The sequence below is a fragment of the Pleurodeles waltl genome, chromosome 7 (genome assembly GCF_031143425.1).
Source record: "Pleurodeles waltl isolate 20211129_DDA chromosome 7, aPleWal1.hap1.20221129, whole genome shotgun sequence".
Lineage (NCBI taxonomy): Eukaryota > Metazoa > Chordata > Amphibia > Caudata > Salamandridae > Pleurodeles > Pleurodeles waltl.
In genome coordinates this window covers 788750543-788778435 of record NC_090446.1, presented here as the reverse complement: position 1 = coordinate 788778435, position 27893 = coordinate 788750543, and positions in this window count along the sequence as shown.

Below are 27893 nucleotides of genomic sequence, written 5' to 3'. Positions count from 1 at the left end.
CGGCTGCATACTCTTCATGAGGTTTTAGAATGATGTCAATTAATCTCTGAAATGTAGCCGGGGCTCCATGTAAGCTGAAAGGTAAGACAGTGACTGATAGAGTCCTGAAGGGGTGGCAAATGTAGTTTTCTCCTTATCTGAGCCGATAACGGAATTTGCCAATAACCCTTCATTAAATCTAGGGTAGTTAGGAAACGCCCTTGTCCGAGTCGTTCGATTAGGTCATCAATTCTGGGCATAGGATAGGTATCAAAATGAGACAGGGAATTCAACTGACGAAAGTCTTTACAAAATCGGATGTTCCCGTTTGGTTTGGGTACCAGTACTACAGCACCAGGGACTGGAAGAGGGCTCCATGATCCCGACTTCTAACATCTCCTTTACCTCATTCTCCACAAGTTGTCCCCTATATACCAGTATGCAATAGGGTCTTTGTCTTGCTACCTTTCCTTCCATTGTACGGATGTGATGTTGTATTAAATGTGTTCTGCCTGGGTTTTTAGAGAATACTGTTCTATTTGTTTGTACTACTTCTATTTGAGATCTCTGGGTTTGGGTTAGCTCTGTGTCATAGTGAGGTGTAGCTTCTGGCTCAGTGTCTGTAAGTGTGGGCAGAACAAGAATGTCCAGAGACTGGGTCATTGTAATGTACATATCTGTGCGAGTAGCCCCATTATGGTCCTCATTCTCATGCCATTCCTTTAACAAGTTGATGTGATATATCTGACTTTTATTGGATCCAGCGGGAATTTCAATTCGGTATATTACAAGGGTTATCTTATCTAAGATTCGATATGGTCCCTGCCTTTTAGCAATAAGCTTATTATCTGTGGTGGGTAGAAGAATCAATACTTTTTGTCCTACTTGCAAGTCAAGTAACTTCGTGCCTACACCGTAAAGAGACTTTTGTCTCTTTTGACTCTTTTCTAGTTGGGAAGGTACCTCTTACCAAAGCGAGTTTAAATTCTAGTTCAATTCCCTGGTATATGTTAGAATATCCTTGGTTTTTTCCTCAGTTTCTTCCCACTGTTCAACTGTCATGTCTAATAAAGTCCTTAACTGTCTCCCAAATAATAGCTCAAACGGACTGTGTCCGGTGGGAGATTGTACATGTGTTCTGATGGCATATAAAACTAAGTGTAGCTTTTTATCCCAATCTTTCACAGATTCATTTATGGTCTTTCGTAACAGATTCTTGATTGTTTTATAATAGCTTTCTACGAGGCCATCAGTCTGGGGATGATAAACAGAGGTTCGTGTTTGGTGAACACCTAGTATCTGACATACATCTGCCATTAAACGAGACATAAATGGGGTTCCTTGGTCTGTCAGAAGTTCTTTGGGAAACCCAACCCTAGAAAGATAAAAAAAACAATCATCGCCTGTGCTATTGTTTTAGTGGTCATATTTGGAAGAAGAATGGCCTCTGGGTATCTGGTGGCGTAATCCACCAGTACTAGGATGTACTGGTGACCCTTGGAGGAAGGAATTAGTGGACCGGCCAAATCCATCCCTACTCGACTAAATGGGGTTTCTATTATTAGTAGAGAGAGGAGGGGAACTTTTGACTCGGGGTTGGGGTTAACCAACTGGCATTTGAGACAGTGCTGACAATGTCTTCTAATATTTACATATACCCCTGGCCAGTAAAACCATCTTAATAGATATTCCTCTGTTTTCTCCCGTCCAAAGTGATCACTTCCCACCTGTCCATGTGCTAGATGCAATATCTGTTCCCTATATCGCTGGGGAACTATTAACTGTGTTCTTTCACTTCCCTGGTGTTGCAGACCCTGCTATAATAGCCCATTCTTAATCAGAAAATAGGGACCCATCTGATTCGTAGGATTTGAGAGAGCTGTGTGCCATGCATGTTTGAGTGTAGGATCATCTCTCTAGGATTGTCTGAATTCCCCAGAGACGGTCAAGAGCCTCCTCTCTTGGCTGTTAGATTTCCCTAGTTGATACGCTTTCTTTTGGTGTCTCTTCTGGACTTTTGTTAGTCGTTTCTTGCTCGGAATCTGTTCAATCTCATTACAAAAAGGTGCATCCTACCACTATGAGTCTTTTGCTCTTGTCTTCTGCATGCTATCTAAGAAATTCTGGAAGGCAACATAATCTGTCTCTATAATCAGGCCCTCTACTAATTCAGGGATTTCCCCCACTTTGATTCTCTCTTTTTCTCCATGCCAATTCACATAGATGATGGCCACTGGATACGCCTTACTGTCGCCATACACAGGTGATGATCACCACTTCTCCTGATGACCACTGTTCCGGTTGGATATATTTACTGTTTACCACAGTCTGAATGCAGCCAGAATCGACCAAAGCCAGTCAAGGCTCCTCATTCAAAAGTAGACTGGAGGTGTACTGAGGGTTTGTGTTCCCTAACCACAGGACCCTTTCCTTAGCCATTCCTGTTTCCATGGGTTCTACCTGACTTCGCTTTTGTGGACAATAGCGGGCGATATGGCCCCATTCTGCACACTGGTAACACTGGGGTGTTATCATAGGTTCTTTAAGAGGTAAACGGAAGGGAGGACTTTTGTCAGGTAGTACCCCACCCATAGGTTTTACAGAGGGCATATATGTTGTATGTTTGGAAGACAATGCTACAGCTCTTGCCGTATTGCCCCTAAATTCTTGGCCCCTATGGTAAGCACAGGCTAATTCAATGACGGACATTTTGTCCATTTTGGGATGTTGTCTTATCCAGTTACACGTGACGGTAGGTAGAGCATTAAGGTATTGTTCTAACACTATAGCTTGGAACATTTCCTCCTTGGTGGTCTCTGTTGGATTAAGCCATTAATAAGCCTTGTGCTGTACCCTATAATAGAGGGTGAAGGGATTCTCTGCCGAGTTCCATTTGGTGTGTCAAAATTGTATTCTATAGCTTTCATTATTGATCCCAACCCTTTCCAATATGGCCTTCTTTATGTCAGTGTAAGGGGTTATACCACCCAGGTTTACCGCTTGATATGCTGCTTGTAAAGTTCTGGTAAGTAGTGGTGATATATTGACCCCATCGTTCCTGGAGCCAATTAGCGGAACTAGCTACCCTCTCAAAGTTCGTAAAGAACGCATCAGGGTCCTCCCCTGCCTGAAAGTTTTGCAACACCGAACTAGGGACAGTGGGGTGGACTCGGATAGTTGCAATGGTATCAGTGAGATTCCCAAGGGCTGTTTCGTGTACCAGTTGATTATTGGCAATAACAGTAGCCTGCTTTTTTAAGGCTATCTGGAGAGCGTCTCCGTCTTCCTTTGCTTCCTTCACTTGTTCCTCGCATAATAGTTGAAGGTGTCTCTGGCCTTCCGCCAATTGGTTTATCATATTTGCCAAGGTGGTTGGCCCTCCATATCGTCTTCCTGTCGGCAAAATCTTGATCCCACTTCTGACCCCACTGTGACAGCTAAGCAGTATTTAAGGGTTAGCCGGGCTCTGAGGTGTCCCTTTTCATATACGACTCCACACCACTGTATGTGAAACACCAGATACTAGTCTATTTCTTTCTCAATGTAGGCATCAGATTTAGTTTGTCTGTTTCTCCCCTCCCCCGGTAAGTCTCTAATGTGTTATTGTTTCCTCTTGAGTCTTTTTTTTTTTAATTCTGGTTGTCCATATTCCTTGTTTTAAGTTTTCCTCTTTTCTTCATTTTTACAGGTAAGGTGTTGTGCCTCAGCGGTGGCCCCCACGAAGTCCGAGTGAGAGAGAGAGAAGGAAGAAAAGAAATACATAAGACCTATAGCCCACATGGATCTCCTGGAACCCCAATGCCCTGGGTACCTAGGTACCATATACTAGGGACTTATTAGGGGGGTCCAGTATGCCAATTTGGAGTGAAATATGTAACCACTAGACTGATTTATGCCGCCCGAGGTTTCCCACAGAAGCATGACAAAGTATGGGGTAAACGGTGGAGCTATCATGGTGCAATAATGTAATGCTGTTTATAATGCATATGAACAAGGAATGTTATTTGGAAATTGATATGTAGACTCAATGTTGCCAATATTGAGAAATGTTGTGTGTGCATTATTTCTAAACAATAAAATTTGGTTATAGAAAATAATTGATATCTCCGAACCCTCGGGTGGGTCTGGACTTTTTCATTTGGGTGTCTATAAATTCATAAAAATTTACCCTACTTTTATAAATTGGGGTTGGAATTCTTGAAAGTCGTGTTTCTTTAAATTGTGTTGGTACTGTTTACATGTTTTACACTAGTTCCTTTGTGGACACCTGACTGCTCAAAGCCGCAGTTACCCAGGGTTGAGCTAAGGTTTGGCAAACAAAGCATGACCAGTCTTAGAACAACTATTCTTGAATTGGGCACTTGTGCAGCCTGGCTTGTGGTGTTAGTGGGATGCAGTATGCCATAATACCTATTATCTCTATTTTTGTCCTCACTCTCAGAGGCAGCCCCTCCCGGTACATTTGAGTTCAGGCTGCTAGTGCCTTTATTCTTTTGGGCATTGGGTAGGCCCTCTACCTTCTTGAATTTAGTGTTCCTCCAAAGAAGACCTTGTCTTGTTCTGGAATTGGAGACTATTTCTCTGGGCTTACTGTGAACCCTAGTCTGTGCAGTGTTTTCATCACAGCCCATGTGCTCTACTGACATTGGTGTTTTTAACTCGCTTTTACCAACCAGTCTTCAAGTAAGGGTTACACATGTTTACTCTGCCTCTTTAGGCATGCATCCACCACCTCTAGGCATTTTGTAAATATTCTTGGCCCAGACTTTATGCTAAAGGGTAGTACTGTGATTTGATAGTGTACCTTGTCTATAAAAAAAATCTGAGGAGTTTACTGCAGCTCATAGGGATGTGAAAGTTGCCATTCGTTAGCTCTACAGTGGCCATATAATCTCTTCTATGAGAGAAATGACATCTTCGTAGGAAAGTACCCTCTTTTTGGTATGGTTACCCCCACTTTGTGCTTGCTATCAGTATTCTTAGACTGTTTTCACTGGGATCCTGCTAACCAGGACCCCATTGATTGTGGTCTCTCCCTCCAAATCATGTTGCCTAGGACTTTTGGGCACTCCACAATTGGCATACTGGTGCCCCCTTATTAGTCCCTAGTATATGATTCTTAGGCACCCAGGGCATTGGGACACCAGGGGTCCCCCATGGGCGGCAGCATGTATTGTGCCACCAATGGGAGCCCAAGTAAAATGTGTCTGCAGGCCTGCCATTGCAGCCTGCGTTAAAAGGTGCTTGCACCCTTTCTCCACAGGTCACTGCACCAGCTCACTGTACGTCACCCATATGGTAGGCCCTCTTAGCCCAGAGGGCAGGAGGCAGGTCACTGTGTGTGAGGGCACCCCTGCATGAGCAGAGGTGCCCCTATAAACTTCAGTTCCATTAAACTGGAATTCGTAAGTGCATGGAACCCATTTTACCCGTGTACTGGACACAGGTACCTGTTTCAAGCTACATAATGATAACTCCGAACCTGGGCATGCTTAGTATCAAACATGTTAGAATCATACCCAAATACTAATGCCAGTATAACTTGTATGATTCCATGCATTCTGGGGGCTCCCCACAGGACCCACATTATTGCTCCTACCAGTTTTCTAGGGTTTTCCAGGCATCCTGCACTGCTGCCACCCCTCAGACAGGCTCCTGCCACCTACTGCTTGACCAGCTCAAGCAGGGGAAGGCAGAACAAAGGATTTCCTGCGGGAGAGGGTGGTGCAACACCCTCTCCCTTGGAAATAGGTGTTACAAGGCATGGGAAGGATAGCCTCCCCAAACCACTGGTTTGCTTTGAAAGGCACATTTGATGTCCTCCTTGAATAAACCGGTTTGCATCAGTCCAGGGACTCTTGGGACCTGCTCTAGCATGAAACTGGACAAAGAAAAGGGGAGTGACCACTCTCCTGTCCATTACCACCCCAGGGGTGGTGCCCAGAGCTCCCTCAGGTGTTCCTTGATTCTGCCATTTTGAAACAATGATGTGCAGAGGCCCCTGGGAGCATCTAAGTGGCAGGTCATGCAGGTGACTCGAGAGACCCCTCCTGATAGTTGGTCACTGTGCAAGGTGACCAAATCCCCTTTTAGGGCTAATTAGGGATTCCCTTGCAGGTGGGTCACCAGATTCCACCAGGACTTCTCTGCATTATTTACTTCTACTTCTGACTACTGGAACTGCAACTGAACTCTTCAGGAACCGAAAAGACTGCAATGCCTGAGACAACCTCGCCTTGCAACATTGTTTCTCCAGCTCCTTCCAGCAACTGCAACATTTCCCCAGCTATGCATCCTCTGGGGTCGGCAAGATTTCAACTGCATCAAGAAGCAAGAAGGAATCACCCTTGGAGTGAAGGAGTCTGGCTGCATGGATCTGCTCTCCTCTCGAACTGCGTGGATCCTGCATCGCAGGTTGGGGTCTGGAGTGGTCCCCTTAGTCTTCTCTACCAGATGTCCAACTTTGGAGATGGTGAGCCCTTGCCTCTCTTTGCAGGACAGTACCCATGTGCACTGCGACTCTTGCAGCAACCAGGGCTTGTTGTCTCCTGCTCTAAGGGATCTTCAGGCTCCGTGTAGCCACGGCCCCCAGCACTTCATCCTGTCAAGCACAGTCTCTTCTCTGCTGCTTCCACGACGTGGGACTCCTCTCCAGGTGTGCTGACTGGGCCTCACTGCAACTTACTGTGCCTGCTGCCTGTGGGGGCTGCTACTGCTTCTGTTGGCTCTCCCAACTACTGAGGGTCAGCCCGGACTCCCCACCAAAGGTCGAGTCCCCTGGATCTTGCTGGTCCTCTTCAGCCAAGCAACTCTTCCTTTGCTTCTTCTTGCATTTGCCAAGACTTGTTGGCCTAAACCACTGATCATCTGCGACCCGGCGACCGACATGGGACATCATCTGCACTGCTCAAAGGACTTCTTTTCAGCTCCTGGGCTCCACAGCTCCACAGCTGATCATCTTCTTCCCCCAACGACCTGGATCTTCCTCCACAGAAGGGTGGGTAGTGACGCCTGCCCCAACTGGACACTCCATCGTGGACTGGACTCTGTCCCCTTCTCTTGCAGGTCCTCTTCTTCCAGAATCCATCTTTGGATTGTTTTGGTCTGGTCCTATTCTTGCAAAATCCATCTTCTAAGTTCCTATTGAAAGTCCTTGGGAAGACCAGGTACTTACCTCTGCTCTCATGGTCTTTAGGGGTCATTTAAGTACCCACCTCTTGAGGTCCCTAGTTCGTCTAGCTTCCCTATCACGACAATATATCTTGGGGTGGGAGACTTCACTTCGCACTCCACTATTTTAGTATATGGTTTGGTCCTCCCCAAGGGCCCTAACTATTTTTCACTAATTCTTACCAATGCTTGTTGTTTCTTGTGCCACTTTCTCATTATTATTGTGTGTATATACATATATATATATATATATATATATATATATATATATATTTATATATATGTATGTATATATATATGTATATATATATGTATATATATGTATGTATATATATACAGGGAGTGCAGAATTATTAGGCAAATGAGTATTTTGACCACATCATCCTCTTTATGCATGTTGTCTTACTCCAAGCTGTATAGGCTCGAAAGCCTACTACCAATTAAGCATATTAGGTGATGTGCATCTCTGTAATGAGAAGGGGTGTGGTCTAATGACATCAACACCCTATATCAGGTGTGCATAATTATTAGGCAACTTCCTTTCCTTTGGCAAAATGGGTCAAAAGAAGGACTTGACAGGCTCAGAAAAGTCAAAAATAGTGAGATATCTTGCAGAGGGATGCAGCACTCTTAAAATTGCAAAGCTTCTGAAGCGTGATCATCGAACAATCAAGCGTTTCATTCAAAATAGTCAACAGGGTCGCAAGAAGCGTGTGGAAAAACCAAGGCGCAAAATAACTGCCCATGAACTGAGAAAAGTCAAGCGTGCAGCTGCCACGATGCCACTTGCCACCAGTTTGGCCATATTTCAGAGCTGCAACATCACTGGAGTGCCCAAAAGCACAAGGTGTGCAATACTCAGAGACATGGCCAAGGTAAGAAAGGCTGAAAGACGACCACCACTGAACAAGACACACAAGCTGAAACGTCAAGACTGGGCCAAGAAATATCTCAAGACTGATTTTTCTAAGGTTTTATGGACTGATGAAATGAGAGTGAGTCTTGATGGGCCAGATGGATGGGCCCGTGGCTGGATTGGTAAAGGGCAGAGAGCTCCAGTCCGACTCAGACGCCAGCAAGGTGGAGGTGGAGTACTGGTTTGGGCTGGTATCATCAAAGATGAGCTTGTGGGGCCTTTTCGGGTTGAGGATGGAGTCAAGCTCAACTCCCAGTCCTACTGCCAGTTCCTGGAAGACACCTTCTTCAAGCAGTGGTACAGGAAGAAGTCTGCATCCTTCAAGAAAAACATGATTTTCATGCAGGACAATGCTCCATCACACGCGTCCAAGTACTCCACAGCGTGGCTGGCAAGAAAGGGTATAAAAGAAGGAAATCTAATGACATGGCCTCCTTGTTCACCTGATCTGAACCCCATTGAGAACCTGTGGTCCATCATCAAATGTGAGATTTACAAGGAGGGAAAACAGTACACCTCACTGAACAGTGTCTGGGAGGCTGTGGTTGCTGCTGCACGCAATGTTGATGGTGAACAGATCAAAACACTGACAGAATCCATGGATGGCAGGCTTTTGAGTGTCCTTGCAAAGAAAGGTGGCTATATTGGTCACTGATTTGTTTTTGTTTTGTTTTTGAATGTCAGAAATGTATATTTGTGAATGTTGAGGTGTTATATTGGTTTCACTGGTAATAATAAATAATTGAAATGGGTATATATATTTTTTTGTTAAGTTGCCTAATAATTATGCACAGTAATAGTCACCTGCACACACAGATATCCCCCTAACATAGCTAAAACTAAAAACAAACTAAAAACTCTTCCAAAAATATTCAGCTTTGATATTAATGAGTTTTTTGGGTTCATTGAGAACATGGTTGTTGTTCAATAATAAAATTAATCCTCTAAAATACAACTTGCCTAATAATTCTGCACTCCCTGTATATGTGTGTATGTATATATATATGTGTGTATGTATATATATATGTGTATGTATGTATATATATATGTGTATGTATATATATATGTGTATGTATATATATATGTGTGTATGTATATATATCTATATCTATGTATATGTGTATGTATGTATATATATATATGTGTGTGTGTATGTGTATATATATATATATATATATATATATATATATATATATATATATATATATATATATATATATATATATATATATATATATATGTAGTGTATACTTACCTCCAGTTGGGGGACTGCCTATAAGTAATCTAGTGTGGTGTTAGTATAATAAAGTACCTTTATTTTTGTAACAGTGTTGTTCCTTTCATGCTTTCATGTGTGACAAGTTGCTGTGTAGCTACTGTGGTATTGCATAAGCTTTGCATGTCTCCTAGGGAAGACTTGGCTGTTCACCCACAGCTACCTCTAGAGAGCCCTGGCTTCCTAGACACTGCTTAGATTCACTAATAGGGGTTGCCTGGACCTGGTATAAGGTGCCAACACCACAGGTGTCCGTTGCAACGGCTTGGTTCACAGCGGCTTACAGCAGCTCTCAGCAATTCGTGCCGGACTGAAGGAGCAGAGCATAAGTTGTGAGCTACTGCGCTGCCGCTACTGCTACCGAGATTTGGCTCGGGGAATCCATCGGACCTCTCGGGCCCATCAGCGGGAGCTGACAACGGTGCAGAGTGGACAGCAGGTCAGCAGGTCAGGCCAGCAGCTCCAGGAAGAGGAGAGTAGTTGGGGCTGGGGGGTGGGGGGGCACTAGGTCATGCCAAGTGGTGCAGAGAGGAGAGGAGACCGTGTGGAGGAGACCTTAGCTTTGCCCTCCCCATACCCCACATCCCACCTACCCGCCCTCCCAATCATCCTCCCAGTCAAGCTAAAATTAAGCAGCCACGTGGCCAGCTAAGTGATCAAGCAATTAAATAACCAAGCAACCTTGCTACTAAGCAACCAAATAAATAATCAAATAAGCAGCTGGGGAGCAAAGTAAAAAGCACAAGACGTGAGCAGAGCAGCAAGCTTAGAGCCCCGATCACTGCTGGTAGAGCGGAAGCGACCATGATTAGGTTGGTGCAGTTTGCCTTTCAGTGGGGCCAGTTCTGTGCGTGCTTCCCAGGACGGAATAGCTGCAAAGTATAACTGCACAGCTGCACACTCCTCAGGACGGTATAGCCACACAGTTGCACAATTGCAGAGCTCTAACCTGGAGCGCGCTCTTGCCCCCCCTGCCTGAGATATTTGGAGAGGAGTAGCGAAGGAGAGGGGCAAGGGGTGAGGCGGCGCTCGGGTGGTTTAAAGCAGCAAGAACACAATCCAAGAAGATCGACTGGTATTGTTGGGGAAACCTACTGGCAAACAGGGACATAAACATTAACATAAGTAAGCAATCCACCTGGATTCATACACAAAGTTCCTGGAGCAAGACTTCTGGCATATGCCTTTTCAGGAGCAGAAGCAAGTGCTGAGGCGTTTGTCTGGGACAACAGCAGTTCACCCATTTACATTAAAATCACCTTTAAGATCATCAGGAGGTCTGAAATCTCAGAGGCTGGTACCTGACTTGCAAACGTACAAAAATACTGACATTTCTAGATATTGAGGGGCAACTGGAAACTGTCTCATAGCATTTTTTTTTTCACACAGAGATTGCATCAAAGCATAGGGGCAATCCATAGAAGCAAATAGTGCTAAGTGTCCTGATAGTGGTCTGAGGTTGTCTAACATGTATTATATAGGAGCTGGGGAGGAAATTAAGGGAACCAAGGAAACTGAGGAAGATGATAGACATTAGTTTTACAAGATGATGGACGTTTGTTAGACGCAAGGAAGGCTTTGAGCAGAGCTAGGGTACTCCATAGTGGTAATGGAACTGGAAGCTGCCCAGCCACAGACATATGGGCATAAGATTCAGAAGGAGCACAAGTCGGGCAACGAGAGTAAGGGAGTTTATGGTCCAGCCCCGAACACTAGGAAAACCTTTATACATAACTAATTTACAAGAGCAAGGGGTGTGACAGGAGGGACAGGAGAAGATACTTATCTCTTGGGTGGTCAGGATACACAGATCGCTCCATCAATTGCTCCCTCGATTCTGATCTCACAACTTGGTCTACCAACTTTGCAAACATAAATTGAGCAAGTGCCCAGCAATGGGCCAGAAACTGTTAGTTGCACTACAGGTTCCAGCCTGGATGCTTCAACAATTGGGAAAATGATAGAGCTGACAGATAAGGTCTTATAAAAAAGCAGAAGTAGTCATCATAATAAGCCTTGCTTAGATATTAGCCCAATGGGAACAGACAGTGGTCCAGAGGTAGCTGGGATTTCACCTTTAACGGCGACGCCCCGGCTGCTAATTGATGGTCATGTTAATCTCCCAAGTAAGAAAACATTGTTAATAGAAGCAGAGATCCATCAGATGGCGCAGTCTTAATTGGAGGAATTTTATGAACAAGAGGCTTTTGGTTATAGCCAGTCCTGCTATACCCCTCTACAAGGTATAATGAAAGGTCCCCGGGACATGCTCACCGCAACCGCACAGGGATACTGGTCACTACGAGAGATATGTATGGAAGATCATGGAGAGGATGCAGAGAAGAGGGGGGCCGCTGGCGTAGAAATGGCAAAGGAATATTCGCCTTTTAAGGAGACAGTGGAAGAGGATAGAACAGACTGTATTATAAACACCATAAATGCCTCCCTTTAGCAGCAGTTAAAGCCCTTACCTGGCAGTCGCACAAATTGGTGATCTATTTGGAGCTAACACATATGTTGGCTCAAAGTGTTCTTACGCTGGATAGAAAACTGGACTTATTAACCGGAAAGTTAGATAGTTGGAGAAACAGATGGAATGAAGGCAATATGGCGGGGGAAGCTTTAATGATGAAATAATAGAGACATTAGCAACCCTGCCTGATATGTTAACAGCACTTATTAGTCACTGTAAAACTGTCCATGAAGTAGGCAGGAAACAGAGCTGCCGGATGCCTGATAAAAAGCAGAAGGCCTCATTGCCTACAGAGTCCATAGAAAATGAGGGAATACTAATTCCAACAGATGAAGATGAAGGAGGAAGGGGTACGGCACCAAGTAATACACCACCTATAAATTACAACTGATGCTGTCAACTCCTCTTGATGTTGCCGCTGTGCAGGATGGTACAAAGGGGCAAGCACTAGAAGCCACTACCAATCTGTTAGGCGGCAGGTCACTGGTAACAATCAACAGGTACAATTAACGAGACGACAGAAGAAAAAGCTGAAGAAATCACTCAAAAACACTAAAAAAAAGAACAGATTGAGTCGTAATGGGAAAGATACAACTGTTCCCAAAGACAATCCCAGGCTGCTCGAGACCTATCCAATTTTTCATCTAAAATCCTGTTTACTTTCGGCACCTATTCCTTGTCCACAATCATATGCTGCTGCCAAACCTGTGGAGGAATTGGCCAATACGGGGGTCACAAAATTCCTATTGTTAGTAATGGGGAAAGTGGTTACAAAGTCCAGCCATCAGTCCCTACAGCAAACATTGACCAGGCGATTTCGTATGCTCTGATGGCCCAATCCAAGGCTAAAAGATGCGAAAGGCAAATTGATGGTTTAACTTCAACAAGAAACATAAGAGTGATGGAGACAGCACCTGGTCAGGGGTCTTACCACATGCCCATAGGCGGTGAATGGCAATTGGGGGGTGGGTACCCTAAGAGGAAACCCTCCATAACGCAGTTAGAAAATGTGGAGAGGACAATCCCCCCCAGTGGGCAACTCAGTGGGGAACCTCCAAGAGAACATCCTTATAAATAATGAAGGGTTACATACAGAGAGAAGGCGCAGTGGAGATAAGACATCAAATTCTCTCTCCACTTGCCCAAGTGTAGGGTGCACGATGCTGGCATCCCCTAATCAGTGAGTCACACAGGAAGCAATGTTAGCCACATGTAATATTAATGCACTGACGGCTCAGGGTCAAGGTACACAGGAGATGATTTTTGAAGGGCCCCCTACATTGGTGCAACCTGAACAAATATGTCATCATCAGGAACAGGGACTCCCGCAAGAAACAGCTCTACCCAGGGAGAAAATACCAGCGGATCAGGCACATGCCTGGAGCATAGGGTGAAATCAGCGGCAACCTGATTATACCAGCACTTGGAAATCCCCTGTTTCACACGGGTCTGTCTATGAGAAGGAACACCATGGGAAATCAAGCATAAACAGTATAAAGTGCCAGTAGAATTCTGAACAGTCTGCCTTAATATTCACCATGCTATATGTATCAACGGGGCCTCAGGACATCCTTAATAGGTCAAACATATTGCGTTTGTTGCACAATATACCACCGCTATTGAATCTTACATCAGGGGACCTGTTTTTGGTAAACTTTAAGATCTATGCCTGGATTAGCCAGAAAGAATATACACTGACAACATGGACTGATCAGAGCGTCATAGAAAGAATTCTTGAAAAAAAGGGTTTGCTGAACAGCTGGGGCATAAAATTCAGCAAACCAGAAAACAATGATATCCCTGTGTTTTTTCAATGGGAAAACAACTACCGTGTCCAGTCACGAAACCTCATAGTACTCCAAGGGGAACATCTGCAGTAAATCTTCTGATAGTGGACAAAATATTTATTATACATGTGATAAGGGATACAGGAAGTATACCATACGCAGGTGCGAGAAGTAATTTTAGTGACCAAGGTCAACGGACTAGGACTGGCTCCCTGCAACTTTGAACACTAAAGGAAAAATGCATCTTTAGCCGTAAAAGATTATCCCTCAAAATATCAAAAAGTGTGATTAAATTAGTAAGTTGGAACGTAGCCGGCCTGACTTCCCTCATTGTTAGTCCCATTATTGAGGATTTTGTGAACAACGCTGACGCTCTGTGTTTCCAGGAAACCTGGACGGTGAGCCTTTATCCATTCCTGGCTTTATAACAACTCAGACTACCGCACAAAAGAAAAATCTGTTTGGAAGACATATAGGAGGCCTAGCAACATATGTCAAATTAGATCCAGCTGTCAAGGTGGATGTATAGGAGAAATCAATGAGGGATGTCCATGTGATAAGCATACATGGCCTGGCCTTTACCAATAAAACAATGCCGGTATCATACATTTTTATATAAATCCCAGCCGGGCAAAAGAGAACTGGCAAATGTCAAATCTATCCTATTCTGTTGAAAGAATTTTTGTATGAGCATCCAAACCATGAATATGTGATAGCAGGAGATTTCAATGTTCGTAACTTGGGTCAGGAGGCTGGGCTTCCAGGCAACTCTGTAAGAATGGCCTTAGAAACTTTCTTCAAACACTTTGAATTGAGAATAACTAATTATAGTGAAATTGTTGTTGGTACACCTTTACCAACATCCAGATTTTTTTTTACATTAGATTACATCTTGTTAAGTGCAACATTGTTGCCTAGATGCCTACGCCATGAGGTCATTAACAAGCCACCATAATCCTGTGATAACAGAAATTGGTCTTGGAGTGGCAAGGCATCTGTCCTATAAAGCTACTGGGAAGCAAATACTATCTAATTTGTGTACTTTGGTGAAACTGATTAAATGGGGAGCAGCTTGCTCTGTCAAGTACGCATTGTGGAAACAGGCTAATGGTTCCCCAGTGCTTGAGATTGGGACAAGTCGGGTGACTGACCAGTGAGGAATCATGGTTAATAAGCTCCCCCGTGCAATTAATGGCTCCAAACAGCACAGGCGACTAGGGACTAAAAGAAGAGATGCGAATATATTCTCAGTATCATGGGAGTATCAACATCACAAAAAGGCATGTAAGAAGGCAGAATTACGATACAGGAAAAATAAACCCCCTACTACGGAAGGCCTCAGAAGGCTGGCAAGGAAAAAGCATATGAAAATAATTTGGAAATTAAAGACAAAGGACACAGATGAATGTTAGAAACAAATACATGTATTGATAATACCAAGGAAAAGCAGAGAATTTTGTGGCTAAGTCAACACCCTCCTACATACATCTGCTAGCAAAGACAGTGTGGTTTCTGCTTGTGAATGGGAAAGCCATGTGGAAAAACTATGGGCCTTATTACGACCTTGAAGGAGGGCCTTCCTCCATCACAAATGTGGCGGATTTCACGTCTGCCGTATTATGATCCCATTATATTCAATGAGGGTGGTAATACGACAGGCGGGATATCCGTCACATTTGTGATGGAGGAAACTCCTCTGTCAAGGTCACAATAAGGCCCTATATGTGGATCCAGATTATGTAGATGCTCATGGCACCAAGGGTTTGCAACACATATTAGATGGCCTTGACAACAGGTTGCTAAACGTCACTGCCAAATCAGTGCAAGTCACACTTAGTAGTATTCGGCGTGATGTGACTCCAGGACCAAATGGCCTTCCAGGGAGGATCTTTAGAGAAGACTATGATTTTTGGGTCAAGCCTATGACTATCTTATTTAATGATTGTTTATATTTTTCTGTGGTCTCGGAAGCCTGGAAAGGGTCAATATTGTATCCATTTGACAAAAAAGGGGATATTACCCAACCCGAAAACAATAGGTTGACAGCACTCCTGGATGTGGTCGGCAAGGACTTTGCAAAGGTGTTCTTACAAGAGCTTGAATATTGGATCACGGAAAATAATATTATACCCATATAGCAGACTGGGTTTAGATCCTACTCTCCTACAATAGACAATGTTCTTGCCCTCTCATATTTGGGTCAAATGGCACAGAAGTCCTCATCCCAGCTGATCTTCGCTTGCTTCATAGATTACAGTGCAGCTTTTGATGGTGTTAAGCGCCACATTCTCTGGAAGAAACTAGCCGCATGGGTGATACCCAAAAAGTTGCTGGCATCTATAACTGTGCTATACTCCGACACATGAGTGCCAACTAAGATATCCCAAACACATGTAACAAAGAAAATGTATACTAACAGAAGCCTAAAGCCAGGCTGTGTTATTGCCCCCCACTCTTTTTTACCTTGAAACTGACGACCTGGGCGCAGAATTACTTAAAGGAAATACATCGCCCCCCCCAAAGTTGGGTAAGACTGGGCTCCCTATAATCCAATATGCTGATGACTTGGTTCTGCTTGTCCAGACTCGGATAGGGCTGAAAAGACACTTGGATATACTGCATGGCTACAATGTAAAAAATGCATTACTTGTAAATGCGGCTAAAAATAATTTTGCCACCAAACCATAAAGTATCAAATGGATTGGAACCTTGGCTCGCTTAAAATGGAGATGGAAACTAAATATCATTACCTTGGAGTTTGGATATCAAAAGCAGGGAAAACCTCATATCTGGCAGCAGCATTGGTAGCGAAAGCGGAGAGAATTACCTATCCCTATGCAAACTTTATCATCAGCTTAAATCCCTGACAGCAGAGGCAATTAGGAGAGTCAATAAGGCAAAGTTATTACCAACAATCTCCTATGGCCTTCTTACATACCCTGGTAGGCTTATCGCATTGCTTGAAAAGTGTCAGGTAAAAGCCTACAAGAAAATATTTCAGACTCCAAGATCCAATAGGCACTCAAGGATTCACCTGGAATTTGACTTAATAAGGATGGACTTTGAATGCAAAATGGATGTATTTAAGTTTTATCACCGAGTTTGCAGGGCCAACACTGATTGCTTGAGGGGGTCCTTGAAAGTAATTTTTACAGATATTGCCAGTAACTAGGCTACTTATCTAAAGGGCACCGAGGAACTCTTGAACGTGGCTTCTTCCTATGCGCTAGACCCTCTTCTAACGATGGCCTTGCTAAAAAGGACTCTGAAAGAGCATGGGGGGCGATCCTCAAGGGAAAGTGATATTGCTAGTATCAGGAATATCCGTGGTGCTGATGGTCTAGTGGAGTCATATGTGACCGTAAGGGGCCAACCATACTTCAAAGCTGCATTGGGTGTTTGTGCGTTTCAGAGTATTTTGCTGATGCGTCTCCTAATTCTCCCAGTCTGGGAGTACAGACATCATTGGAAGTTTTCACACGGCTATCAACAACAAAGCACTTTGTATAAATACCATACTGAAACAATAATCCATCTCCTATGCTGCTGCCTAGGCCGCGCCACAGAAAGACACCCACTACTAAAGCCTCTATTTTTGAAACATGGTCTGAGAACATGCCAAGAGGCTCTAAAGCACATGTTTATAGCAGTGGCCCATGTGGAGCTGGCCTGTTTTGGGAACCTTTTCACCAAACCTGGCAGGGTCCTACAGGGTGCAAAGTGATCAGCAAAAGTTAGCAATTGGCAGGGGCAGCTCTGCCCGAAAAGGAACTTCATTACTAAAATGGCTGCTCCCTCCACGCTAATTGCTTTTTCTGTCTTGGACGGTACTGTCTATTGTATTCTAACGTTTGCATATAAGCAATACTTATGAGTACTAGTCAAGTAGACGACCTGTAATGGGTATATCCTTAAAACACTAACATTAATTACCATCTCTGTGTGTAAGATGATTCCAAGATCCTCTTGTATTATACCATTATTCTTTATTATAGGATAATTGGAAATATGGTATCTATTAACTATGCACTCTGCTTGTATATCCCAGGAGGATAATCCCAAATGATGGCATATATTATGTAGGCATTTTTGCATTTACATCAATTTTAGACTCCTGCATTGAGGATATGTGGGCGTACTGAGTGTTAAACTTTATTACTCTTCTTTTTCTGTTTTAAAAGTATATTAAGACCCCTTTGCATTCTCTCCCTATTTTAAGAGGATGAATTGAAAAACAATATGTAATACTCATGCGTTTTACTTGTTTATTCTGGGATGATGATTTTCAATAACGGCATGTACTATCTATGCACTTTTACTGTCTTATCTATTTTAGACTCTTGTGTCAATGTTGCACTAAGATAGTGCCTGATAGAGTCTATAGTAACTCCTTATTTTAGGGAAATTATTTGAAAGATACTATGCGTTACTTATGGCCTTTATTTGCCTATCCCAGGTGGACGATTTGAATGATGGAATGTACTGTTTATGCACAGGCATTTTTACTTCATCCATTTTAGGATTTTTATGATAGCGCTTGATACTGCACCTTGTTTCATCTCATGGTGATGGGTTTGCTAAGAGGTATATATCCTAAAGGAGCTAGTTGATTTTATTACGAGTGTGGACATTTTTAATTGCTTATACACAGGTAAACTGCGATTCATGACGAGAAAATGTATCTCTGTATATACTCTCCATGTGCTTTGCTGATTTTATTCTTATATTGTTTTTATATATAGCCAGATATGATGATTTTGATGTGGGAATGTATGTTTATAGTATTTACATCCTTTTAAATGTTTGTTTGTGCAATGATTTTAAGTAATCATGCAATAAAGCTTATTTACTTATGTTACATAGGTGTCCACCCCCTCACCAGGCCTGCTTCCTAAAGTCTTGCAACATGATTTTGAAGTATTCAGTTCATATTGGCTAAGCTGTCTTAGTTATAGGATTGGTCTCAAGGACTGATCTTGTTTTGGCTTGAGTAAGTACAATGAGCAGATCCCTGTTTTGAGCTGTCTTAGGGGAGCGCTCTATGGCTTTTTTGGTGAGCTCCTTTACTTCCAGTTGCAGCTGCAGCAACTCTTCCTTTAAGCATCACCTCTCCCTTGGTGGTATGGAAGGGGATATCTCAGAAGTCTGATGCAACAGCTATGCTTTATAATGCTTAGTATCCATTTGTGTGAGGCTATGGACCATCATTTGCAGAGAAAATCCCCCATTCTGCTTCCCACAGGTATCTTGTGCTTTTGGGTGAGTGGTTCTCACAGGAGTCACTTGTTTGCTACTCCGCTCCCTTTGGGGGCTTGATCTCTTCTATGACTCTCCCCTGAATGGAGGGTACTGCAATTGGAGGCTTTCAGCCTGTGGTGTTGCAAATTTGCTATACCCAGCTGCTGCGACCTTGCTCTGTGTGGAACCCTCCCCACACCCCAATGTTTTATAAGTCTTCAGGCTGCCATGCCTTTTCTTTTGAAGGATCTTCAAAATTGCTATGTCTCCATTGCTTTAAATCAAGAAGAACAGCAAAATGATTACTCTAGGACCTCATTCACTGATGAGCTGAAACAGGTGTTTCCTATGAGGGACACATTACCACATAAGGCTTATACATCTGGTTTAAACAATGAGACTCTCAACGGGCATGCCTTCTCAGGGTAGGTCGTGTGCCAGCTGCCTGTGTCCAATGGGTCAACTTGAGGCAGCTGGTGGCAACAGTTTTACCCACCTGTAACACTATCTTCACTCTTATACTCCCCAGGCAGATGCTGCACGACCTCTTCTATTTTGTACCATTTCTGATAGCCACAGTGGTTCACAAGGGTGTTTGTGATTCTCCATCAATAAGCCACCACTTGTACCATCCTCTTGCCCAACATCTCCATCTGCTTAATCTCATCAGACAGAGGCCTCTTAGACGTGGGAGTATTACCTCACTTTCTTGCAGTTTCTACAATGATTGCACTCATAGCCACATTTTCCTTGATGTAGATTGGGTCTTGTGAGGAAGGATTGTATTTCTTCTTGAATCGCGGAGTCACAACCTTTGTGGTGGCTGTTTCTTTAAATTCCTCCCTACTTAGCTCAAGCATGATGGGGAGCATGGGCTCCTCTTTAGAAAAGACATTAGTATCTTGAGAAGAAAGCATGATTCTACCTGTTCTTCCTTTATGTGTACTCAGTTGGTGTTCGTGGCCCTCTCTCTGAGTGAAATGTAGGATATCAAGTCATCTGGTAAAGGCTTTGAGGGATGTATGTCGAAGCTCTCCTCTGGGGAGTCTGCCTCAAAGTCCTGCCAGGCTTCGTCCTATGGCTCCTGTTCTTCAAAGATAGTGGTGTCTTCGTAGTTGAACTCTTCCACCTCTGTGTGAGGCGCTAATGTAAATGGTCGGCTCAATGGCTGGCTGTTCTTCAACTGTCTTGGGCTCCGACGGTGTAGCTGAGATCCGAAATCCATTTAGTGAACCCTTGAAGTCTTTTTTCCTTAGGAAAAGTGGCACCATTTTAGATTTGAAATGGCACTTCTGCTTGATCTCAAGCAGCATTGCATGGCGTTGGCGGCCAGCAGGGCCTTCTTCAGAGCTGGTGTCTCCTTCACCTCAGCCTCTTTCTCCTTCACCCTCCCTCAAGTGCCTCCTGGTGTCAGAGTGTGCCCCAGAATATTTGCCCTATCAGTATCCTTATGCTTGGACCCATGCAGCTCCTTTTATTTGTGCCATCCTGCTCAGTGTTTTGACGCTGAGGCTGCTTTGAGTATTTAAGAGTCTAACCCTTCCAGCTGAATAATTACCTTCTGCCTCTTCTGGTCAGTAATCAATCAATGCTCTTTATTTTGGCACTAATCCCCCCTGCTTTGTCATCCAACTCTTCTCCCTGCGCCAGCTTGGTTTCCTCACGTAATGTGCCATAACACTCACCCTCAGCATCTTGGGCAGGCTTTGCACCTTTCTGCGCCATGTTCTTTTGAAAGGCAGAGGTTGCAGATTTCATGTGGGTCTTTCCACACAAACTTGTGGTTGCACTTCAGGCAGAATTTAAAGGGATGTCCTCCATTTTCTCTCACAGCCTCACCTCTCTGCATTTTCGGACAATGTGCTCTTGGTTTGACAAGTTTTCCCTCAGAGTAAAAGAGATGTCACTGCTTCCTTGTGGTGTCTGTAGCGCTCCGGTGTTATACGGTCAATTTAATGTCACTCTGATGTTTTTGTTGATGATCCATCGGCTTGTTTGACTAATTCTTTCAAGCCTCTTCATCTTATTCCTAAATCCAACTACAGAAAAAAAAAAAAAAAGAAGCTGAAGATGGCAACTACTCAAAGGAACTTCCAGGGTGCATGCAGAATGTCACAGAGGGACAGACATACCACCAAATCAGGGAAGTTGATGCCCATGAGGGAAAAAAAAAAAGACAAACATTCTGGATCCATCCACTGGATAATGGAATAATGCACAGCACATGAATTCAGAAGATTTACACTGCAACACTCCACCCATCCCTGAACATTAAGAAGCCCTCACATGCCTAAATAATTGAACCTAAACTTTAATTATCCATGAACCCTAAAGGGACTTTCTTCCCATAAACTCTATCTATCATTGAACGTTAAAAAATCCTCACTAGTTCAAAACCCATTTCATACATAAACCCTAAAAAAACAATAACACCCCCCCTACCCTCCACCATCAATGGCCCATAAAAGCCCCTCACAAATCCTCAAACTCTACCCATTTTCTTGATCGCAAAAAAAAAAACCCTTACACTCAATGCATCTCAAAACCCTAAACACCCTTCCTACACCTGAACTCCACCCATCACTGATCCCTAAAACGTCATCACCTATCATTGATCTAAAAAAAAAAAAAAACTTGCTACCGCTAAATTCCACACAATGTTGTTATAATTTGTAATCCTCTCTTTAAAATTATTTTGTTTAAAATGTTTCCTTTAATTTACGATTTATCATATTTCTTAAAAATTGACTGTTCAGGATTTTTTTTTTCCATTCAAAGGGATGCATCAGTTTTCGTTTTTCCAATAATTCATATACGTCAGCTCCGAGTCCGCAAAACAATGCCTCCTGGTATATCACCCACCTTGGGTATAAGCCGTTTGAGGTCAGGAAGGCAGACAATTTAAGAGTATTTGAAAGGTTCATAATCACAAATAAGGAAAAGGTTACTTGCCCAGTAAGCATCTGTTTGCGGCATGTAGTGCTGTAGATTCACGTGCTCTGCTTACTTCTGTCATCTATTGTGGGGTTTGAAGTGTTGCAAGTTGTTTTTCTTAGATGAAGCATTTTCAAGTCACAGGATCGAGTGACTCTTTCACAGTGATACTGCGCATGGGCATCCACTCCTTTGTTAGACTGTTTTCCTGCAGTGAGTAAAGGAGTGCAGAAGAAGTATAGAGAAAGATGTCCATGCAGATGTAATTATATATCACAACTACATACAATTTTAAAAGTAACTGATACAGCCACAGGGATAAGGGAGGGCGCATGTGCATCTACAGTACTACATGCCACAAACAGATACTTACTGGGTAAGTATAATTTTCCGTTCAGGCATGTCTGGCTGTAGATACACATGCGCTGAATAGATTGTAAAGCAGTCGTTCCATGAAAGCGGTGGCTAGACTGTGGGAGTTGTAGTTAAATGTAGTTCTTAGTTCTGCTTGGCCTACATTGGCTTGCAAGTACATACACACAACAATATTTTGTACATGGATGTGGTGTAAACCATGTAGCTCCCTTATAAATGTTGGCTACGGGTACGTTTCCAATGAAAGCCATCATGGCTCAATTTTTCCTAGTAGAGTGCACTCAGTGACAAGAAGTTGTCTTTTTGTGTTGGCATAACAAGATCGTATACATTTTACTATGCCTTTGTGAGGTAATGAAAAAGCTACAAAGAGATGTTTAATTTTCCTAAAGTCTTTTGTTCAGTCAATGTAAAACATCAATGCACATTTAACATCTAAAGTATGGAGGACACTTTCTGTAACTGAGTCAGGCTGCGGAAAGAAGACTGGTAGTTTTAATGGACTGGTTGATATGGAAATGGGAAACCACTTTAGGAAGGAACTCTGTGGTTGTGCGTTGGACCACCTTGTGTCTCTGAATTTTGAAGAAAGGTTCTTCCAAAGTTAAGGCCTGGAGCTTGCTAACACGTCTGAGTGATGTGACAGTGACTAAGAACGTCACTTTCGAAGAAAGACAGAGAAGAGGGCATGAATGAAGTGGTTCAAAAAGAGGGCCTATGAGCCTGGTAAGCACAATATTGGGGCTCCAGGACGGCACAGGATGCACTCTGGGTGGAATACCCATTTTATGGGCTTCCATGAAAGCTTTCATGACTGAGATGATGAACAAGAAAGTATGTTGTCTGTTCTGTAGATATGCAGCTATAGATGCAAGATGTAAGGGAATGGAAGTCTAAGTTAAATTTCCTTTTTGTAAGTGGAGCAAAAAACAAACAATGTCTTGGACACTAGCTTTAATGAGATTAATTGGTTTGGGTTGGCAGTAGCATACAAAAAGTGTCCATTTTGCAGCATAACAAGCTCTGGCTGTGGGTCTACAAGCTTCCCTAAGAATGTCCATACATTTTGCAGGCAATCCTAAGTAACCAAACTCTATGACTTCAGGAGCCATATTGTAAGGTTATGTGACTTGGGGTCTGGCTGTCCGATCTGTTCCTGAGTTTTGGTGAGAAGATCAGACCTGTTAGGGAGCTTTTCATGAGGAACTACTGAGGGGTCCAGGAGTGTGGTGAACCATGGCTGACACACCCAAGCAGGAGCTATAAGAATCATGGTGAGAGACGTCTGCCTGATCCTCTGAACCAGAAATGGAATGAGAGCGTGAAGGAAAGTACCCTCTTTCTTGCCATGGCTACCCCCATTTTTCTGACTGTTGTCAGTGTGTTTGACTGTGTTCACTGGAATCCGGCGAACCAGGACTCCAGTGATTATGCTCTCTCCCTTCTATCTTGGTTACGGACACCCCACTTTTGGCATACTGGTGCCCCCATGTAGGTACCTAGTATATGGTACCCAGGGCATTGGGGTACCAGAGAATCCCCATGGACTGCAGCATATATTATGCCACCCATGGGGAGCCCATGCAAAGTGTTCTGCAGGACTGCCATTGCAGCCTGTCTGAAAGGGTGCATGCACTCTTTTTCACTACAGGTCACCCCTATGGCAGGCCCTCCTAGCCCAGAGGGCATGGTGCAAGTACCTGTGTCTGAGGGAACCCTTGCACTAACAGAGGTGCCCCCACAAACTCCAGTTCATTTTAATGGAATTCGTGAGTGCAACAATGCCAGTTTATGTGTCTACTGAACATAGGTCACTACCTATGTCCAGCTACAGAATGGTAACTCCGAACCTAGGCATGTTTGATATCAAGCATGTCAGAAACATACCCCAGAACTGATGACAGTATTGGAAGTATGGTTACATGCACTCTGGGGGCTCCTTAGAGGACCTTCAGCATTGTTCCTACCAGTCTTCTGGGGTTTTCTGGGCAGCCCCAGCTGCTGCCACCCCTCAGAAAGGTTTCTGCCCTATTGCTGCTTGAACAGCTCAAGCCTAGGAAGGCAGAACAAAAGATTTCCTGGGGGGGGGGGGAGAAACGGGGTAACACCCTCTCCCTTAGGAAATAGGTGTTACATGGCTTGGGAGGGGTAGCCTCCCCAAGCCACTGGTATGCTAAGAAGGGCACATTTGGTGCCCTCCATACATAAACCAGTCCCTGCTCTGGCGTGAAATTGGATAATGGAAAGGAGAGGGACCACTCCCCTGTCCAGTACCACTCAGGGGTGGTGCCTAGAGCTCCTCCAGAGGGTCCCTGGGTTCTGCCAGCTTGAATCCAAGGTTGGCAGGGACTTCTGGAAGCATCTGAGTGGCCAGGTCAGGCAGGTGACATCAGAGCCCCCTCCTGATAGCTGGTCACCTGGCTAAGTGACCAATCTCCCTTTCGTAGCTAATTAGGGTCTCTAACTTGGGTGGGTCCTCAGATTCGGCTTGCAAGATTCCAGCAGTACTCCTCTGCAACTTCTACTTTGACCCCTAGCCACTGGAACCGTGACTGGACCCTCCAGGAACCAACAATCTGCATCCACGATGAAGACTATGCTTGCAACATTGTTCCCACAGCTCCTTCCAGCTTCAGTCTGCAAGAGAAGGAATCTCCCTCGGAGTGAAGGAGTCACTCCCCAGCATCCACAAGCAGCAACTGAAACTATGACCAGCTGCATGGATGTCCTCTCATCTGGAGATGCATGGATCCTGCATCACAGGTGGTGGTCGGGAGTAGTCCTCTTTGCCAGCTGTCGAACTTTGGTGGAGTAAATCCTTGCCTTCGAACACAGGACAGTACCCCTTGTGCACTGTATCTCTTGCAGCTACTAAGACTTTTTGCCTCTCCTCCAAGGGATCTTCAGGCTCATTGTAGCCCCCATCACTCCTTTCTATGAGGCACAACCCTCTGCATGCTTCTCATGTGGCATGGGACCTTTTGGGGGGGGGGAGGAGAAGGGGGGGGGGGGCGAGAAGAGGGGGTTGTGTGTGTCTCTCTCTTCTGTGGACTCTCTGCCTTGCTGGGTTTGGGTCCTCCTGGATCTTGCTGGTCCCCGGCAGCTCCACTTTTGTTTTGCCACGACTTATGCCTTTGCCAAGGCTTGTTGGTGGCTCTTCCACGCCACTGACCAACTGGAATCAGCCATCCGGCATGGGACACCGACTGCATCCTCCAGCAACTCTTCACTTGCTCCAGGGCTGCATTCCTGACCGTCTTCGATCTACCATCGACCAACTCCTGCAACCACAGCTGGGTAGGTAGTAGCTCCTACGCCTGCTGGACTCCGTGACTCTTGGACTTGGTTCCCTTCTTCCACAGGTCTTCCTCTTCAGGAAGAAACCTCTGGTTTTCTTGCAGTTTTGTCAGGGTGTCTTCTTTTCCTTCCTTTTGGGTGGTTTGGGGAAATTGAGGGATTTACTCTTGCTTAACTAGACACTGGGAGGTACTGTGTTACTTACCTCTGTGGTTTCCTAGTACTCCCAGCTCCCCTCTACACATTCCACTTACCCAGGTGGGGGTCCTGTGTTTGCATTCCATTTTTTTTATTTTTTTAGTATAATGGGTTGGGTTTCCCCTAGGGTCACTCTTGTCTATTGCTATTTGCACTGTTTTATAACACTTTCTATGCCTATTGCTGATTACTACTGTACATGTCTAGTGTGTTACTGACCTCCTTATTGGAGGGTTGCCTCTATTTTAGTGGTACAATTACCAAAAAGTACTATAAAGTACCTTAATTTTCGTAACACTACGTGTTTTCTTTCATTTGTGTAAGTGCTGTGTGACTACAGTGGTATTGCATGGCTCTTAGATCAGCCTTGGCTGCTCATCCACAGCTACCTCTAGAGAGCCTGGCTTCTAAACACTGCCTGCACTACACTAATAGGGGATACCTGGACCTGGCATAAGTACCTTGGGTACCCACCACACACCAGGCCAGCATCCTACATTGATGGTGCAGCAGTGGGATAAGCACTTGCCATACCACTCTGTCATTTGGTACTTTCCACAGGAAAGACCACTTACTGACTAGGGGTACACACTGCACTTAATGTCAGGGAACTAATTTCTTAAGTTTAGGTAAGCTAGGGGTCTAGGCATATCCCTTGCTCTAAACTTCCTTGGCGAGACTAGAGGTTAGGGTAGTTAGGTACACCTACACCACTCTAAAAAAAAAAAAAAAAAAACATGTCTTCAGAACACATCTCAGGCCATGGACTCACAATATGTTGGCCTCACTTTCCAAGGGTTGAGGGGGATGTGCTCAGGAAGGAACCTGATGACAGGGAGGAACCCTAATAAGAGTCTGCTTCTGGGCCTACTTCTCCAGGATGACCAGGACCATGCTGGTAGCCAGGAGGAGGAAGATGCAGACTCTTAACCACCCGCTGAAATGTTAGAAAGACAGGATCTAGACAGTGAGGAGGGTCAGAGGAGTCCCTGCTAAAACCTCTAGCCTAGCTGGGAGCACTTCAGTTAATGGGAAGGGAACCCATAATAGTAGGGCTCCCTTTGTGCCCAAAGGACTAGTTGTGAGGGTCACCAAGAATAAGGATAGACCCTGCTCATTCTCATGTCACCTTAGTCTCTGAGGGGACACACTGCTCATCTCCAGGAGATGATTCCCTAGATAGGGAACTCAGACAGCTGAGGCTGGAGGAGGCCAAGCTCAAGTTGCTGTAGCTGTTGAAGCAGCAGCAGCTACCCCTAGCTAGGGAGGCCTTAACAGTGCAAAGAGAGACCGAGTTTGGGGTTAGCACCCCATGGTGGCAGCAGCTTTAGTTTCAGGGAGCCTAGGGTCAGGGAGGACTCTTGACTCCAGACAATTAAACAAGTTTGACCGACCGTCCGTCCGTCCGTCCGTCCCATACAAGGTGGGGGATGACATATACAAGTGGTTCACTGCTCTGGAGAGGACCTTTAAGATTCAAAAGGTACATCAGAGACAGTGGGCTACTATCCTCGGACTTCTCACTGTCAGAGATGAAGATGCTGACAACACTATGCTGTTCTGAAATCTGCACTCTTAAATGGGTTTGGTCTCACCACTGAACAACATAGGACCAACTTCAGGGTGACTAGGAAACAGTCCTCCCAGAAGTGGGTTGATTTTGTGGACTGCTCTGTTAAGGCTTTTAAAGGCTGGTTACATGGCAGCAAAGTCAGTTACTATAAGGGTTTGTATAAACTGATTTTGAGAGAGCATATCTTGAACAACTGTGTCTGATTTGTTGCACCAATACTTGGCAGACTCAGATCTGACCTCTCAAGAATTGGGAAAGAAGGCAGACAAAGGGGTCAGAACTAGGGTGAGCAGAAAAGCTCATACAGGGGGTGACAACAGGAAGCAGGTAAGTCTCAGGACAAGGGTGGGGACGAAGATAAAAACAAGCAGTCTTCATGCGGCCGACAAAGCTCTTCTAGGGGTGGGTCTAAAGTCTCTTCCTCTTCTTCCCAAGTTAAAGACTTGGTGCTTGCTATATGTCAAAAACAAAGGCTATAGGCCAGGAGACAGCTCCTGTCCAAAAAAAAAAAAAAAAAAGAAAGAAAAAGGCACCAGGCCACCAACCAATACTTCTAGTTCCCTAGTAATAGCAGTAGTGGTGGGTCTAGTAGCAATAACCAATCCAAGGGTGTATCTGGGCTCACGTTAGGAAGTATAGTGGGGGCAGGTTTAGTCAGAGAAACAACATAAGCTGTT